This window comes from Rattus norvegicus, chromosome X, assembly GCF_021556685.1.
Source record: "Rattus norvegicus strain SHRSP/BbbUtx chromosome X, alternate assembly SHRSP_T2T, whole genome shotgun sequence".
In the NCBI taxonomy this organism is placed as follows: domain Eukaryota; kingdom Metazoa; phylum Chordata; class Mammalia; order Rodentia; family Muridae; genus Rattus; species Rattus norvegicus.
The window spans coordinates 86,682,102-86,701,824 of NC_141554.1; the positions used below are offsets into that span (position 1 = coordinate 86,682,102).

A 19,723-nucleotide genomic window follows, 5' to 3' on the forward strand; every position below is an offset into this window, starting at 1 on the left:
TAGTTTGGTTACATAATTTAAGTACTTTTTTTTTACAACAGTCTTGCCATTTATTTCTGGCTGAATAATGTAGCCCCAGCTGTCTTCTGAGTCATGACAATTTTTCAGTTCTTCTGTGTTAGTATCTTTAGTGCTGGGCTTATGGGTGAATATTGCTATACCTATGTCAATTTTGTTCTTGCTCAAGACATTCTAGATAATAAAATTGCTTAAAAAATATAACAATTGAGGGCTAGAGAAACCATCAATATGCACATCATCATTGCTCCTCTATATTGTTGTTGACTGTTTGGCAAAGGATTTTTCTCTGATTTAATTGATTTTAAATACTTACAGCATAAAAGAAGCATCAACTCACCTATAAAGAACAACTGAATTAGTCATAAAAGACAATATCACTTCCATATCATGCCTTAATCCTCATGGCTATATTTGCGCGCACGCACACACACACACACACACACACACACACACACACACACACACACACACACACTTTATCTCTTTGGACACAGGTTCACTACTCCACGAGATGTTTTCCCTTCTAATCAGATACATATAATCCGTTCAGTCTGATTGCGAAGTTCATAAGTTGATTCCCTTCACTTTTTCTCTTGTCTTCAATGTCTTAAACCAGACAATGAAAACAAAGATACAGTAGAACTCATTTTCTCATTATTGATTTCATGCACCAGCTGCCAGCTGTTTTAGCTTGTTCATTTATATAACCCTCTGGGCAACTTTTTAAAAGTACTTTTCTTTGACCATCTGTTAAACAGGATTGGTTTAATAATTAAAGACTCACCATCCCCTTTCAAAGAAACATAAATGTTGCTATTGAAGCTAAGATATCAGCATTTTGAATTAAAAAACAGAGACAGCTTTCATTCTGAACATGGGCATCACACAATTTGAGACACTAGTTTTTTGTGCTTTCGTTTTTCTATCCTCACATACCCTTAATGTGAAAAAGAAAACCTGAAACCTGCAAGATTTCACTATTTCATCTCTTTATATTTTTCTTCATTTAATAAAAGTTGATTCTTAAGCTTGATGAAAACTCAATTTTATAAATATGCAAGTGGTTTTGGGTAAGGCATATTAGCTGAATGCATGCACAGGATGACCTAGTATAATGAATGCAGATATATTTCCAGAGAGACTCAAGTTCATGCATCCAGTGTAGCAAAGCTGAAAATAAGTCAGGATTGCTCATGTACAACAGCATTGTGGTTTAAACTTTTGGCTCAGAAGCTTCATTGTCTAAAATATTACTTTCAAAAAAAGCAACATTAGTAATGTCAGAAGCTACGTGTATAAAGTCTCACCAACATGACTGCCTAACACAAGAGATAAACACGTACTGCACTGATTGACATGCCAAAAGTGTATGGGGGAAGCCCACAGGCTTCAACCCTCCTTAAAGACCACAGGCAAGTAAGGAAATCTGAGAGTGGGAGAATAATCTTCCTCAAGAAAGATTACACCAATTGGTTATCCAGTACAAAGTGGTCGTCACTAAAAATATACATACAAGAAACATATATAGAACAAGCAGGCTGTATTTAGCAATATATAATATTTCTGCATGGAATAATAATGACAAAAGCCATGATTATGAAAGAGAGTAAGGAGGGGTATATGTGGTATTTGGAGGGAGAAAAGGAAAAGGACAAATGATATAATTGTATTACAATCTCAAAATAAAAGTAACATGTTACATACATTTTTTTATCTATGACTATTTGTGTATATCTATGCCACATGTGTGTGAATGCCAGTGAAGACTAGGAAGAGGGTAACAGATACTCTTGACATTGTAGAGGCAACTGGGAGCCATTCGATGTGGGTTAGGATAACTAAACTAGGGTTAGCTTTTCAAATACTTTGGAATGTTTCTAAAACTTACAGCTTATATGTCTGATTAAACTTAAATAAGTCAGTGGTTTTGCAATGTTTTGGAAATACTTTAAAAATAAAATAATTTGACTTTTATTTTAAGGGTACAGTGAGACTGGAGTTGTAAAATTATAGTTGTATAGGATGAAAACTATATCTCATTTTAATGACAATATTTTACTGTTACCAACTGAAGGAACAAGTAGCAAGTTAGCATGTGAGCTGAATTCGTACAATTTGAAATTTTCTGGGCAGACATTGTGTTACATTGGTGTGGGGTGAATTGCAAACATTGGTAAACTAGATTCATTAATTGCTCTCCTCCTCCTCAATAGAGATTCATTTTGAATTTTTTAGTATTTGATCAGCTACCCTATTCTCCCTCCACCTTCTCTCTGTTTTATTTTTCTGTTTTGCTTTCTTTTCTTGACGTTATTGTTCCATGATTGTCATCTGAAGAGACTTCAGTGTAGTGTATTTAATTCTTGAATACAAATCTGTCCAGGATTAAAAGAAATCACTTTAGAAATGTTTTCATGTTCCAGCCAACTTGCAAAAGAAGAAAAATATTTTGAAAAAAAATACTCTTGCAAGTCATCTTCTTCCTACTAGTATTCATTTGTTAAAAACAAATGGGGATTGGTTTTCAATACATCCCAACAGGAGGTTTTCCTTCCTCTACTGCTCCCCATTCCCAGTCCCTTCCCCCTCCCCAAGATCAACTCCTCTGTTTCCCTTCAGAAAAGAGCAGGTCTTCCAGAGAAATCATCTGAACTGCTCTTAGACTGTTTTTCATGCTAAATAATTCTTAAAATTTTATGCAGTAAGCTTTGATCATATTTACTCATACAACCCCCTATACTATCTGAGGTACAGTCCCAGTTTCCTACTCCTTCCCAACATCTTGTTTCCCCACTTTTTGTAATAGCCCATTGATAATGGTTTATATAGGAAGAGTCCTTTTTATTGTTTTATAGTTAACATATTCTGATAATACTTTAATTAAGGGAAGTTACCTGATTTCGAAGTATTCTGATAAGAAGATAGACCTATAAGACTGAAGTAAATAAGATTCTACAATGATGGTCTAGTGTTGCTTAAACACACATGGCTACTAGAAATTAAAATGTGTTAATGCATGTTTAATGTTGGTCAAAAACAGGTTACTCTGAGAACAGACAGAATTGTGTGGTATTTTTTTTAATGTTTGAATTAAAATAATGCATTATAGCTTCTTGTGGGTTATTTTTATATAGTTGAGATCAATTTGTATTTTTATGCTAAATACAAATGTTAATGTTGGTATTCGGTCTAAGTTCCACTCCCACAACTACCTGGCAAAGAATCATGTAAAGTTTCATGATAAGTTCATGAGAAATATCGCAATATCAGTTTCACATGAACTGCTACCTAGGTCAGGAGATGCATTTCAGTACTTCAAACTAAAAATATCTGTAGTCTGAAATCTTTGACATCTCTGTTATTATAGAGGAAATGCATTGCTTTTTAATACACTTTATAATGCAGATCAGAGAAGGAAAGCATATTGTCGTATTGTCATAGAGAAAAATAAGAGGAAGATTAAGAAATGTTAAATACTGGTTTGAGCTCACCAGAAATGTTCACATGTCCATTTATGCAGACTTATTTGAGTCTTCTTTTAGTTTATAATTGTTGCTTCCTTAACATAATTTTTCCTAAAGTTAAATAATAAACCTTACAAACAGTATGCTATAGATCTATCTTTTGTTCCTTTAGATAGAATAAATCTTTGTATGTTACTTATGTGAAATAGTACACTTCTACATCATTATTAGTGAATGAAACTTTTTTGAGGTTTTGTTTATTGTGTCACAAAGTTTCATTCTGCTGATCACATTTCTGTGAAATATTATGAGTTATATATGGAGTATTATGATGTGAATATACACACATAATCAAGCACATAACCTAAAATAAGAATTATTTTAGAAAGAAAACAAGATCATTGAGTATATAAGTTTTTGGGCTGGAGAGATAGCTCAGCCGTTAAAGGCTAGGCTCACAACCAAAAATATAAGAGTATATAAGTTTTTGAAGAACATACAGATATTTATGGGAAAAGTACAACATTAGCATTTGTCATAACAACACAATGTGTGATTTCACCCAACATTTAAAGTTTATAGTGTTACGTTATAACACATCACTTGTCTGAACCCTTACAGCTAATATGTGCATACTTTTTTGATCTGAGTATATTTCCTATAATTTCCTGAGAAAAGATTGCATCTTTATTATCTCTTTGTTAAGAAAATTTGCTATAAGCAAATCCTAAATAATTTAACAAGAAATTTCAAATTTAAAAATTCAACGAATAAATAACTTATTAAGATTTTCACTTAATGGCACTAAGGAATCAAACATGAGTTAAAGAATAGCCTTGAAGAATTTTAATATGTAGCTTTAAGTAACAATGTAGAATGTGCAATTATTGCTCCCGTGCATATATGGGTGATGGTGTACATTTTACTTATTTATCTGGGGGAACCTTCAGATTCTATCAACACAAACATTATTGAGGCTAAACACATAGAAAACATTGAATAAGTTTTCAGAAATAAATGAATGACTTTTCTTTTATTCTGTTACATATAACTACCAGCTAAAATTTGGAAATTCTTTTTAACTGTTACATATTTTTTTTAATTTTTACATTAATTTATTTTTACATTCCAGATTTTATTCCCCTCCTGGTCCACCACCCACATCCCAAACTTCCTCCTTACCCACTCCAGTCTCCACAAGGATGTTCCTACCCTACACACCCAACCAGACATCTAAACTGCCTGGGACCTCCAGTCTCTTGAGGGTTAGGTGCATCTTCTAACACCAGGCAGTCAGTCCTCTACTGTATATGTGTTGGGGGCCTCATCTCAGCTGGTGTATGCTGCCTGGTTGGTGATCCAGTGTCGAGAAATCTCAGGGTCCAGCTTAATTGAGACTGCTGGTCCTCCTACAGGGTTGCCCTCCTCCTTAGCTTCCTGCAGCTTTTCGCTAATTCAATCACAGTGGTCAGCAGCTTCTGTTCATTGGTTGGGTGCAAATATCTGCATCTGACTCAGCTGCTTGTTTGGTCTTTTGGAGGGCAGTCATGGTAGGTCCCTTTTTGTGAATGCCCTGTAGCTTCAGTAATGGTGTCAGGTCTTAGGGCCTCCCCTTGAGCTGGATCCAACTTTGGGCCTGTTACTGTACCTTCTTTTCCTCAATCTCTTCTCCATTTCCATCCCGGTATTTCTTTCAGACAGGAAGAATGATGGGTCAGAGCTTTGACTGTGGGATAGCAACCTCATCTCTCACTTGATGTCCTGTCCTTCTACTGGACATGGACTCTACAAGGTCCCTCTCTCCACTGTAGGGCATTGCATCTAGGGTCCTCCCTTTGATTCCTGAGGGTCTCTCAAGTCCCAGGTCTCTGGTACATTCTAGAAGGTCCTCCCATCCTACTTCCTTCTGAGATCTCTTGTTTGCATTTTTTCTCCTGACCCTTAGAGCTTCAGTCCTCCCCCTCCCCACGAAATACCAGATCATGTTCCCCTTTCCCACCACCTCCCACCTTCCACTTTCCCATCCATGACCCTCCTTCCCTTCCCTCCTTGTGTTTGCTTTCTTCTCCCTCCCAAGGGAGACTGAGGCGTCTTTATTTGGGTCCTTCAGCTTATTGACCTTTTTGAGTTCTGTGGACTTATCTGTACTTTTTTGGGGCTAATATCCACTTATTAGTGATAACATACCATGAATGCCCTTTTGGCTCTGAGTTACCTCACTCAGGATGATATTTTCTAGTTCTATCAATTTGCCTGCAAAACTTAAGATGTCTCATTCTTAGTAGCTGAATAGAATTCCACAGTGTAAATGAACTACATTTTCTACATCCCTTCTTCTGTCCTGGAACATCTGGGTTGTTTCCAGCTTCTGGCTATTACAAATAAGGTCACTATGAACATAGTGGAATATGTGCCCCTGTGGCATGATGGGGCATATTTTGGGTATATTCCCAAGAGTGGTATTTCTGGGTCTTTAGGTAGGTCTATTTCCAATTTTCTGAGGAACCTCCAGACTGATTCCCAGAGTGGTTGTACCAATTTGCAATCCTACCAGCAATGGAGGAGTGTTCCTCTTTCTCCACATCCTCACCAACATGTGTTGTCACCTGAGGATTTGATCTTAGCCATTCTGACTGGTGTGTGGAATCTCAGGGTCTTTTTGATTTGCATTTCTCTGATCACTAAGGACTTTGAACATTTCTTTAGGTGCTTCTCTGCCATTTGAGATTCCTTTGTTTTGAATTCTCAGTTTAGTTCTATGCCCCGTTTTTTGATTGGGTTGTTTGTTTTTTGTCTGTTAGCTTCTTTAGTTCTTTATATATTTTGGATATTAACCCTCTATCAGATGTGGGGTTAGTGAAGATTTTTTTCCCAATTTATAGGATGCAATTTGTCTTATTGGCTATGTCTTTGCCTTATAGAAGCTTTCCAGTTTCATGAGGTCCCACTTATCATTTATTGATCTTAGAGTGTGAGCCACTGGAGTTCTGTTTAAGAAAATTCTCCCTGTGGCAATGAGTTCAATGCTCTTCCCCACTTTCTCTTCTATTAGATTCAGTGCATCTGGTTTTATGTTGAGGTCCTTGATCCACTTGGATTTGAGCTTTGTGCATGGTAACAAATATGGGTCTTTTTTTCACATACAGACAGCCGGTTAGACCAGCACCATTTATTTTTTCCATTGTATATTTTTGGCTTCTTTATCAAAGACAAATTGTGCATAAGTGTGTGATTTTATTTCTGGGTTTTCAGTTTTATTCCATTGATCAACCTGTCTGTCTCTGTATCAATACCATGCAGTTTTTATCAGTATGTAGTAGTAGAGCTTGAGGTCAGGCTTGGTGATTCTCCCCAGGCATTATTTTTATTGTTAAGAATTGTTTTCACTATTCTTTTTTGCTTTTTGCCTTTCCAGATGAATTTGAGAATTGCTCTTTCCATGTCTTTGAAGAATTGTGTTGGGATTTTGGTGGGGATTGCACTGAATCTGTAGATTGCCTTTGGTAGGATGGCCGTATTTACCATGTTAATTCTGCAAACCCATGAGCATGGGAGAGCTCTCCATTTTCTCAGATCTTCTTTGATTTCTTTCTTGAGACACTTGAAGTTCTTATAATAAAGATCTTTCACATGTTTGTTTAGAGTTACCCCAAGATATTTTATAATATCTGTGGCTATTGTGAAGAGAGTTGTTTCCCTAATTTCTTTCTCAGCCTGTTTATCATTTGTATAAAGGAAGGCTACTGATTTATTTGACTTAAATTTATATCTGGCCACTTTGCTGAAGTTGTTTATCAGCTGCAGAAATTTTCTGGTAGAATTTTTGGGGATATATATATATATATATATATATATATATATATATGAATAATATATACTATCATATCACATGTAAATTGTGATACCTTAAATTCTTCTCTGTTATTTTGTATCCTCTAGATCTCTTTTTGCTGTCTTATTCTCACCAACACTATGGTTTCCACATGACATGGTACCTTGCTTTTTAAATTAATATAATTAAAATGAACAGAGATAAATAATATTAATATTTAATATTATTAGTCTCAAATGCATGATGGTATTTTAATTCCTCTGCTGATATAGTTTTTTTTGGTACAGTATGAATGTTTATTCTACACTTTCAAAAACGAATACTGTAATCTTCTTGCTATTTTATATGATTTAGTGGTCTTTTAATGACTTCAGTGGTGGCAAAATAAGAAAGTTTCGTAATTAAGTGCATTATTTAGACTTTTGCAATTTTATTTTTTAGTAAAGTATACTTGACCATGTTCTTTCCTCTTCCTAAAAATTCCAAGATCTTTCCATCTTCCTGACAATCCAGCTTCGTGTTCTTTATCTAAGTCTCAAAAAACAGAACAAAACAAAACAAAACCCTCCACCACTATCACCCCTCCACCAAAGCTAAAACAACATTAACAGCACAACCAAAACAAAAATAATAAACAAAGACATAGAAGTGTATAAAGGACATGAAGTCCTTTTTGTGTTGGCCAAATACTTCTGGCATCAGGCCTGCCCAGGAGTGTCTGAAAGTCCATTGGAGAAAAATGATTTTCCTTTTGTCAGTGTTGATCAATTACAAATAGTGTCTTAGTTAAGTAAAGATAATTAAATAGGTACTGTTAAGATTTTAAAAGATTAATAAAACAACACTTAATCTATTAGATTGCTATAATTGTAATAAAATATTTATGTTGAAAATAATTTTACTCAACATGCAACTTGTGTTGAACATATCATTTGATTGATTGGCAAACATTTTAAAATGATTCTGCTGAATTGAAGGAAAATTATATATATATATTATATGATTCTTTTCTAGGAATTTTGTTACTTGTAATATGTAGAATGTAAATATAGTGATTTTGAGACTGACATATTCACTTTAAATTCAAACTAAGAACATTACCTTGTCACACATTATCTTGAAGGTTACAATTGGTGGTAATTTTCAAAGACTATGCAAACATCAAATCTATACTAGTAAATCTTTAAAATCTATAGTTGATCATACCTGTAGCAAATCATACTAAAAATATGCCAGAAATATCTTGGGTTTATTTTTTGCATTATAGTAGGAAAATGTGTGTATTAAGATGTTTTAACACGGGGTTGGGGATTTAGCTAAGTGGTAGAGCACTTGCCTAGCAAGCGCAAGGCCCTGAGTTTGATCCCCAGCTCAGAGAAAAAAGAAAAAAAGGAAAAAAATAGATGTTTTAACACATGCTCAGCTTTAGAAAAGTATTCAAATAAAATGCCAGTTAGAAATATTGTATAGAAGCCACTACACAAAACTGCCTGTTTCATCTGCAGACTAATACTGTCCAGAAAAGGACAAATTATGTAGAATAGTTGACTAATAAACTCTGCTAAGACAGGGTGACCAGCCCTTCAAAATCTGCATTTCAAGAGTCTGTCAGTTGATTTTGGGCTGGAAGGCTGAAGACTTGCCCTCACATGTTGCTAACAGGGGACTGTGCTAGTGGAGATTTGTCTCTACAACCTCTCAGTTCTAGAAGCCGTGTTAGGCTTCCTATGTGTATAGATATTTGGTCATTCTCAGATTTCTGACGGGGTGGAAGATTGATTATAGTCTCATAGCCTATCAGGCTGTATAACTCTGAATATACATATTTTATTAGATAGTTATCAGATAGTATACAAGCTAGCCAAGATATATATTTTAAGCCTTTCTTAAGCTGGAATGTATAACTAAATGTTCTGTTTAATTGATATAGTGATGGACTGGGTGTTGAGTATATCATATGCTTTATAAATTGTAGAATGCTAATAATTGTACTCAATTTATATAAAAGTGAAAAGGCTTTTTAACTGGACAAAAAGGGGAAATGTTGTGGTTTGCCCTGAAGTTATCTGTATTTTGATGCTAATTCCACTGCCCCAAGGACAGCTGCCTAGTCAAGTACTCAGGAAGCAGGTGACTTCACCAGAACCACGTCTCCATTGAATTTGTAAAATACAGGTGAGGGGCAGGTACAGTATAGAAGGAGGCCTGTCATTGGAGGAGAAGGAAGGATGGGGGGGGGGAGAGAAGGTTGAAGGAAGAGGAGGAGACAAGGATGGAGAGGGACAGATGAGGAGAGAGGGTGAGAAGCCATGGCAGGTGATGTTAAGATTCTGCTCTGTGTATTTACAGGTTGTTATTAATGTTCCTAAGGGATGAATGGCACCGGGCTTGTATGTTTAAGTGGTCGATTATATCTTATCAATTGGATCTAAAAAAAAAAAGAAGTCAGTATATCTCTGTGAAAAGGTTTATATGGAGTTTGGAATTCAGGATTCATGTTATAATTAGAGGGATGGATTCTAAAAGAATTAGAAATGTTGCCTTGCTATTCCTTTCACATTAGAAATCACTAGAATTTATATGTTACATAAATTTATAAATAGGGAATTTATCAATAAATAAATATTTATAAATTTATCAAGTTATTCTAATTTTAATAAATATGCTTACTTTCAATTGTGATAATATTTCTGTTCGACATAACACGCATTAACACTTCTCTATTTTTGGTAATTTGATTACTTCCAATATAGGGATATAATACTGGAATCTAGTTATCTAGATTATAATATTGACCAAATTTTACCTAATTAAAATAGGTTTAAGATTAAAAAACTATTTGGCAAGTGATTTAGATTACATAGAATTTATTCCTATTAATAGCATACTAAATCTTAAAATTTTAGTTCAGTTATGTATATATTTTATGTTTAAATTACATTTTAAGAAACTGAAATCATAATAAATACAATAATTTAGAGTTTGGATGTCAGGTTTACCTGCTTTCTTTAGGATCAGATGGTCATAAGTTAAATAATTTATAAGAAAGATTCCTCAAGCCATGTTCTTTTTTTTTTTTTATTAACTTGAGTATTTCTTATTTACATTTCAAGTGTTATTCCCTTTCCCGGTTTCCGGGCAAACATCCCACTAATCCCTCCCCCTCCCCTTCTTATGGGTGTTCCCCTCCCCATCCTCCCCCCACTGCAACCCTCCCCCCAACAATCTAGTTCACTGGGGGTTCAGTCTTAGTAGGACCCAAGGCTTCCCCTTTCACTGGTGCTCTTACTAGGATATTCATTGCTACCTATGAGGTCAGAGTCCAGGGTCAGTCTATATATAGTCTTTTGGTAGTGGCTTAGTCCCTGGAAGCTCTGGTTGCTTGGCATTGTTGTTCATAAGGGGTCTCGAGCCCCTTCGAGCTCTTCCAGTTCTTTCTCTGATTTCTTCAATGGGGTCCTATTCTCAGTTCAATGGTTTGCTGCTGGCATTTGCCTCTGTATTTGCTGTATTCTGGCTGTGTCCCTCAGGAGAGATCTACATCCGGTTCCTGTCAGCCTGCCCTTCTTTACTTCATCCATCTAATTGGAAGCCATGTTCTTTTTTTTTTTTCCGTTCCTTTTTTTTTTTTTTTTTTTTATTAACTTGAGTATTTCTTATATACATTTCGAGTGTTATTCCCTTTCCCGGTATCCGGGCAAACATCCCCCTCCCCCCTCCCCTTCCTTATGGATGTTCCCCTCCCAACCCTCCCCCCATTGCCACCCTCCCCCCACCAGTCTAGTTCACTGGGGGTTCAGTCTTAGCAGGACCCAGGGCTTCCCCTTCCACTGGTGCTCTTACTAGGATATTCATTGCTACCTATGAGGTCAGAGTCCAGGGTCAGTCCATGTATAGTCTTTAGTTAGTGGCTTAGTCCCTGGAAGCTCTGGTTGGTTGGCATTGTTGTACATATGGGGTCTGGAGCCCCTTCAAGCTCTTCCAGTTCTTTCTCTGATTCCTTCAACGGGGTTCTATTCTCAGTTCAGAGGTTTGCTGCTGGTATTCGCCTCTGTATTTGCTGTATTCTGGCTGTGTCTCTCAGGAGCGATCTACATCCGGCTCCTGTCGGTCTGCACTTCTTTGCTTCATCCATCTTGTCTAATTGGGTGGCTGTATATGTATGGGCCACATGTGGGGCAGGCTCTGAATGGGTGTTACTTCAGTCTCTGTTTTAATCTTTGCCTCTCTCTTCCCTGCCAAGGGTAGTCTTGTTCCCCTTTTAAAGAAGGCGTGAAACATTCACATTTTGATCATCCGTCTTGAGTTTCATTTGTTCTAGGCATCTAGGGTAATTCAAGCATTTGGGCTAATAGCCACTTATCAATGAGTGCATACCATGTGCGTTTTTCTGTGATTGGGTTACCTCACTCAGCATGATGTTTTCCAGTTCCAACCATTTGCCTATGAATTTCATAAAGTCATTGTTTTTGATAGCTGAGTAATATTCCATTGTGTAGATGTACCACATTTTCTGTATCCATTCCTCTGTTGAAGGGCATCTGGGTTCCTTCCAGCTTCTGCCTATTATAAATAAGGCTGCGATGAACATAGTGGAGCACGTGTCTTTTTTATATGTTGAGGCATCTTTTGGGTATATGCCCAAGAGAGGTATAGCTGGATCCTCAGGCAGTTCAATGTCCAATTTTCTGAGGAACCTCCAGACTGATTTCCAGAATGGTTGCACCAGTCTGCAATCCCACCAACAATGGAGGAGTGTTCCTCTTTCTCCGCATCCTCGCCAGCATTTGCTGTCACCTCAGTTTTTGATCTTAGCCATTCTCACTGGTGTGAGGTGAAATCTCAGGGTTGTTTTGATTTGCATTTCCCTTATGACTAAAGATGTTGAACATTTCTTTAGGTGTTTCTCAGCCATTCGGCATTCCTCAGCTGTGAATTGTTTGTTTAGCTCTGAGCCCCATTTTTTAATAGGGTTATTTGTTTCCCTGCGGTCTAACTTCTTGAGTTCTTTGTATATTTTGGATATAAGGCCTCTATCTGTTGTAGGATTGGTAAAGATCTTTTCCCAATCTGTTGGTTGCCGTTTTGTCCTAACCACAGTGTCCTTTGCCTTACAGAAGCTTTGCAGTTTTATGAGATCCCATTTGTCGATTCTTGATCTTAGAGCATAAGCCATTGGTGTTTTGTTCAGGAAATTTTTTCCAGTGCCCATGTGTTCCAGATGTTTCCCTAGTTTTTCTTCTATTAGTTTGAGTGTATCTGGTTTGATGTGGAGGTCCTTGATCCACTTGGACTTAAGCTTTGTACAGGGTGATAAGCATGGATTGATCTGCATTCTTCTACATGTTGACCTCCAGTTGAACCAGCACCATTTGCTGAAAATGCTATCTTTTTTCCATTTGATGGTTTTGGCTCCTTTGTCAAAAATCAAGTGACCATAGGTGTGTGGGTTCATTTCTGGGTCTTCAATTCTATTCCATTGGTCTATCTGTCTGTCTCACCAATACCATGCAGTTTTTATCACTATTGCTCTGTAATACTGCTTGAGTTCAGGGATAGTGATTCCCCCTGAAGTCCTTTTATTGTTGAGGATAGCTTTAGCTATCCTGGGTTTTTTGTTATTCCAGATGAATTTGCAAATTGTTCTGTCTAACTCTTTGAAGAATTGGATTGGTATTTTGATGGGGATTGAATTGAATCTGTAGATTGCTTTTGGTAAAATGGCCATTTTTACTATATTAATCCTGCCAATCCATGAGCATGGGAGATCTTTCCATCTTCTGAGGTCTTCTTCAATTTCCTTCTTCAGTGTCTTGAAGTTCTTATTGTACAGATCTTTTACTTGCTTGGTTAAAGTCACACTGAGGTACTTTATATTATTTGGGTCTATTATGAAGGGTGTCGTTTCCCTAATTTCTTTCTCGGCTTGTTTCTCTTTTGTATAGAGGAAGACTACTGATTTATTTGAGTTAATTTTATACCCAGCCACTTTGCTGAAGTTGTTTATCAGCTTTAGTAGTTCTCTGGTGGAACTTTTGGGATCACTTAAATATACTATCATGTCATCTGCAAATAGTGATATTTTGACCTCTTCTTTTCCGATCTGTATCCCCTTGATCTCCTTTTGTTGTCTGATTGCTCTGGCTAGAACTTCAAGAACTATATTGAATAAGTAGGGAGAGAGTGGGCAGCCTTGTTTAGTCCCTGATTTTAGTGGGATTGCTTCAAGTTTCTTTCCATTTAGTTTAATGTTAGCAACTGGTTTGCTGTATATGGCTTTTACTATGTTCAGGTATGGGCCTTGAATTCCTATTCTTTCCAGGACTTTTATCATGAAGGGGTGTTGAATTTTGTCAAATGCTTTCTCAGCATCTAATGAAATGATCATGTGGTTTTGTTCTTTCAGTTTGTTTATATAATGGATCACTTTGATGGTTTTCCATATATTAAACCATCCCGGCATGCCTGGGATGAAGCCTACTTGGTCATGGTGGATGATTGTTTTGATGTGCTCTTGGATTCGGTTTGCCAGAATTTTGTTGAGTATTTTTGTGTCGATATTCATAAGGGAAATTGGTCTGAAGTTCTCTTTCTTTGTTGTGCCTTTGTATGGTTTAGGTATAAGAGTAATTGTGGCTTCGTAGAAGGTATTCGGTAGTGATCCATCTGTTTCAATTTTGTGGAATAGTTTGGATAATATTGGTATGAGGTCTTCTATGAAGGTTTGATAGAATTCTGCACTAAACCCGTCTGGACCTGGGCTCCTTTTGGTTGGGAGACCTTTAATGACTGCTTCTATTTCCTTAGGAGTTATGGGGTTGTTTAACTGGTTTATCTGTTCCTGATTTAACTTCGGTACATGGTATCTGTCTAGGAAATTGTCCATTTCCTGAAGATTTCAAGTTTTGTTGAATATAGGTTTTTATAGTAAGATCTGATGATTTTTTGAATTTCCTCTGAATCTGTAGTTATGTCTCCCTTTTCATTTCTGATTTTGTTAATTTGGACGCACTCTCTGTGTCCTCTCGTTAGTCTGGCTAAGGGTTTATCTATCTTGTTGATTTTCTCAAAGAACCAACTTTTGGTTCTGTTGATTCTTTCTATGGTCCTTTTTGTTTCTACTTGGTTGATTTCAGCTCTGAGTTTGATTATTTCCTGCCTTCTACTCCTCCTGGGTGTATTTGCTTCTTTTTGTTCTAGAGCTTTTAGGTGTGCTGTCAAGCTGCTGACATATGCTCTTTCCTGTTTCTTTCTCCAGGCACTCAGCCCTATGAGTTTTCCTCTTAGCACAGCTTTCATTGTGTCCCATAAGTTTGGGTATGTTGTACCTTCATTTTCATTAAATTCTAAAAAGTTTTTAATTTCTTTCTTTATTTCTTCCTTGACCAGGTTATCATTGAGTAGAGCATTGTTCAATTTCCAAGTATATGTGGGCATTCTTCCTTGATTGTTATTGAAGACCAGTTTTAGGCAGTGGTGGTCCGATAGCACGCATGGGATTATTTCTATCTTTCTGTACCTGTTGAGGCCCGTTTTTTGACCAATTATATGGTCAATTTTGGAGAAAGTACCATGAGGAGCTGAGAAGAAGGTATATCCTTTTGCTTTAGGATAGAATGTTCTAAAAATATCCGTTAAGTCCATTTGGCTCATGACTTCTCTTAGTCTGTCTACATCTCTGTTTAATTTCTGTTTCCATGATCTGTCCATTGATGAGAGTGGGGTGTTGAAATCTCCCACTATTATTGTGTGAGGTGCAATGTGTGTTTTGAGCTTTAGTAAGGTTTCATTTACATATGTAGGTGCCCTTCTATTTGGGGCATAGATATTTAGGATTGAGAGTTCATCTTGGTGGATTTTTCCTTTGATGAATATGAAGTGTCCTTCCTTATCTTTTTTGATGACTTTTAGTTGAAAATTGATTTTATTTGATATTAGAATGGCAACTCCAGCTTGCTTCTTCCGACCATTTGCTTGGAAAATTGTTTTCCAGCCTTTCACTCTGAGGTAATGTCTTTCTTTGTCTCTGAGGTGTGTTTCCTGTAGGCAGCAGAATGCAGGGTCCTCGTTGCATATCCAGTTTGTTAATCTATTTCTTTTTATTGGGGAGTTGAGGCCATTGATGTTGAGAGATATTAAGGAATAGTGATTATTGCTTCCCGTTATATTCATATTTGGATGTGAGGTTATGTTTGTGTGCTTTCATTCTCTTTGTTTTGTTGCCAAGACGATTACTTTCTTGCTTCTTCTAGGGTATAGCTTTGCTCCTTATGTTGGGCTTTACCATTTATTATCCTTTGTAGTGCTGGAATTGTAGAAAGATATTGTGTAAATTTGGTTTTGTCATGGAATATCTTGTTTTCTCCATCTATGTTAATTGAGAGTTTTGCAGGATACAGTAACCTGGGCTGGCATTTGTGTTCTCTTAGGGTCTGTATGACATCAGTCCAGGATCTTCTGGCCTTCATAGTTTATGGCGAGAAGTCTGGTATGATTCTAATAGGTCTGCCTTTATATGTTACTTGACCTTTTTCCCTTACTGCTTTTAATATTCTTTCTTTATTTTGTGCGTTTGGTGTTTTGACAATTATGTGACGGGAGGTGTTTCTTTTCTGGTCCAATCTATTTGGAGTTCTGTAGGCTTCTTGTATGCCTATGGGTATCTCTTTTTTTAGGTTAGGGAAGTTTTCTTCTATGATTTTGTTGAAGATATTTACTGTTCCTTTGAGCTGGGAGTCTTCACTCTCTTCTATACCTATTATCCTTAGGTTTGATCTTCTCATTGAGTCCTGGATTTCCTGTATGTTTTGGACCAGTAGCTTTTTCCGCTTTACATTATCTTTGACAGTTGAGTCAATGATTTCTATGGAATCTTCTGCTCCTGAGATTCTCTCTTCCATCTCTTGTATTCTGTTGGTGAGGCTTGTATCTACAGCTCCTTGTCTCTTCTTTTGGTTTTCTATATCCAGGGTTGTTTCCATGTGTTCTTTCTTGATTGCTTCTATTTCCATTTTTAATTCCTTCAACTGTTTGATTGTGTTTTCCTGGAATTCTTTCAGGGATTTTTGCGATTCTTTCAGGGATTTTTGCGATTTCTCTCTGTAGGCTTCTACTTGTTTATTAATGTTTTCCTGTGTTTCTCTAAGGGAGTTCTTCATGTCTTTCTTGAAGTCCTCCAGCATCATGATCAAATATGATTTTGAAACTAGATCTTGCTTTTCTGGTGTGTTTGGATATTCCATGTTTGTTTTGGTGGGAGAATTGGGCTCCGATGATGCCATGTAGTCTTGGTTTCTGTTGTTTGGGTTCCTGAGCTTGCCTCTCGCCATCAGATTATCTCTAGTGTTACTTTGTTCTGCTATTTCTGACAGTGGCTAGACTGTCCTATAAGCCTGTGTGTCAGGAGTGCTGTAGACCTGTTTTCCTCTCTTTCAGTCAGTTATGGGGACAGAGTGTTCTGCTTTCGGGCGTGTAGTTTTTCCTCTCTACAGGTCTTCAGCTGTTCCTGTGTGCCTGTGTCTTGAGTTCACCAGGCAGCTTTCTTGCAGCAGAAAAGTTGGTCTTACCTGTGGTCCCGAGGCTCAAGTTTGCTCGTGGGGTGCTGCCCACGGGCTCTCTGCAGAGGCAGCAACCAGGTAGATATGTGCCTCCCCTTCCGGGAGCTTCAGTGCACCAGGGTTCCAGATGGCCTTTGGTGTTTTCCTCTGGCGTCGGAGATGTGTATGCAGAGTGCAGTCTCTTCTGGTTTCCCAGGCGTGTCTGCCTCTCTGAGGGTTTAGCTCTCCCTCCCACGGGATTTGGGTGCAGAGAACTGTTTATCCGGTCTGTTTCCTTCAGGTTCCAGTGGTGTCTCAGGCAGGGGTCCTGCCGCTCGTGGGCCCTCCCCCACGGGAGCCCAGAGGCCTTATACAGTTTCCTCTTGGTTCAGGGATGTGGGCAAGGATGGGCAGTGTTGGTGGTCTCTTCCGCTCTGCAGCCTCAGGAGTGCCCACCTGACCAGGCAGTGAGGTCTCTTTCCCACGGGGTCTGGGAGCAGAGAGCTGCTGCGGGCCGGGATCCGCGGGTGGGGCCGGGATCCGCGGGTGTGGGACTTCCAGTAAACACAGGACGTGCCCGGTCCTAGAGGAATTCTGCCTCTGTGTGTCCCGATTTCACCAGGCAGCTTTCTTGCAGCAGACAAGTTGGTCTTACCTGTGGTCCCGAGGCTCAAGTTTGCTCGCGGGGTGCTGCCCACGTGCTCTCTGTGGCGGACTCAACCAGGTAGACCTGTGCCGCCCCTTCCGGGAGCTTCAGTGCACCAGGGTTCCAGATGGCCTTTGGTGTTTTCCTCTGGCGTCTGAGATGTATGTACAGAGAGCAGTCTCTTCTGGTTTCCCAGGCTTGTGTGCCTCTCTGAAGGTTTAGCTCTCCCTCCCATGGGATTTGGGTGCAGAGAACTGTTTATCCGGTCTGTTTCCTTCAGGTTCAGGCGGTGTCTCAGGCAGGGGTCCTGCCGCTCCTGGGCAGCCATGTTCTTTTCAAAAGGTATTTTTGATAATTGAAGTATAAGGTGAAGAATGTTTTCTTCCCTACTATCATTGATGTTTTCACAAAATATTATCTGATTAGCGTTAAACTATTTCAATTACATAAATGATTGTATTGATTTTGTTATACAACAACACAGTGAAGTTAGTCACATAAACCTAATGTTTTAGTGACTTTGAACCGAACTTAGGGGCTTGTTTATTCTCCACTGAGCAATATCGTCATGAATTTAGGCTTTGATCCACTGTCAAATATTTATTATATTGCATTTTCAACATCTCATCTACAAAACTTCTTGCTTACACTCATGTGCAAGTATACGTGCTTTTCCTTGTTTGTTTCTTTATTTTACTTGTAGAGTGTATTGTGAACAAATTAAAGCTAAAAACCTAATGTTTGCAATGAATAATAAAATTGTATTTACCTCTGAAAAACAGTTCAGCAAAATCAAGGGGCCTGTTTTCAACCTTTTGTTTCTCCACAGAGAAACTTACTGATATGTAGATTTGCATATTGTGTTCAGCATATGAAAAGTCTATACCAGATAGTAATTGCAGAAGACTGAAATGCTATTCTTATATAATTTACAGAATAATTTTCTCATGTATAGTGATTGTTCTTGCACTACTGCTATGATTCTATTCTATTTTATTTATTGTTTTAAGTTTCAGCAACCAGAGTATTAAAATAGGATATGAGCTACTTTTCTATTTAAATTCTGTAAAGGCAAAGATGATTTAAATAATAAAGTCAAGGCTTTTAAAATCTTTTTGAATTCTTTGTCTCTATTCACTAAATGCTCTGTAATTTGTATCTAAAGAATTTAAGACCTATTTAGTGTCTCCTTGCTATTGATTTTTTTTTCATTTTCATTTGTTCTGATTGTGGTGGGTAAATGGGGAGTGTTAGGTAATGGGGAAATGCTATTTGTGAGTATAGCCAAAATCTATTGTTTCCCATTACAAATGCACCTTCAGAAAGAACTGGGTGGTCTTTCACTGACCTTGCTGGTTTTTTTTCTTTTTTCTTATGGGCAGGCATTCACAGATACAAAGATGTTCCTCATTATACACCAACAGCCTTACAAATAAGCAGAGGAAAAGACCAAGTATCTCATATTGGATTGCAACAATAGGCAAGAAGGGAAAAAAACAAAAAACAAAAAACAAAGAAGGCCTACTTGCCTTAGAGAGATTTTCACTGTTAAGATGGTTATAATTTATTCTGTGCTGAAGACAAATAATGCAATGACAAAGAGTCCAAAAAAGTAGTAAGTGACATAAAAAAGACGTAAGAAAAGCATGATGTGGTTGGTAGAAAGGATATATTAGTCCTATCTGGTGGGTAATATAGTTATCTCTATTAAAAAGTATTTACTTTCACATCATGGACACGGGTGAGGAGTTCTCTCTCCTTCCCTTTTATTGTTCTTTCAATTTCCAAAAGCATTCTTTCCATAATTGGTTGAATTAAGAAACTAAACGATGGGGAGGATTTTCACCAAAAACCTTTGAGATGACTTTTGGGGAAGATTTCAGAAAAATCTGTGGCTGGTAGTATTTTAGAGAATGACATAGATTAGAGATGATACTATACACGGGGTCACTTTTGAATAAAGAAGCACTTATACATTACTTGAGAAGTCATCTATAGCAATAGCCATTAGGAAGAGATAAAGACAAAGAAGAGCAGCTATGCAGTAGAAACAAACATACAGACAGCTTCTCTAAAGGAGAAAAACAGCAGTGTAAAAAGCCAGAATGCCCAAGAAGAAATCAATAATCATCACCAGATCTGCTCATTCAGTAGTAATCATAACATTGTAAAAGTTTCAACTAGAGCTTTAGATAAGCTTCTGAATACACATAAAATATTGGAA

General features: G+C 37.5%; 1 protein-coding gene across 47 annotated transcripts in view; it reads left to right on the forward strand.

The window, feature by feature from the left end:
- Nucleotides 1-19,723, forward strand: part of Dach2 (dachshund family transcription factor 2) — a 563,517-nt gene that overhangs the window by 130,964 nt on the left and 412,830 nt on the right. For 7 of the 47 annotated variants that reach the window (XM_087599388.1, XM_087599391.1, XM_087599397.1 and 4 more), the window contains exon 1: nt 16,760-16,952. The gene's annotated coding sequence lies outside the window, so the exon portion shown is untranslated. 47 annotated transcript variants of the gene reach the window in all.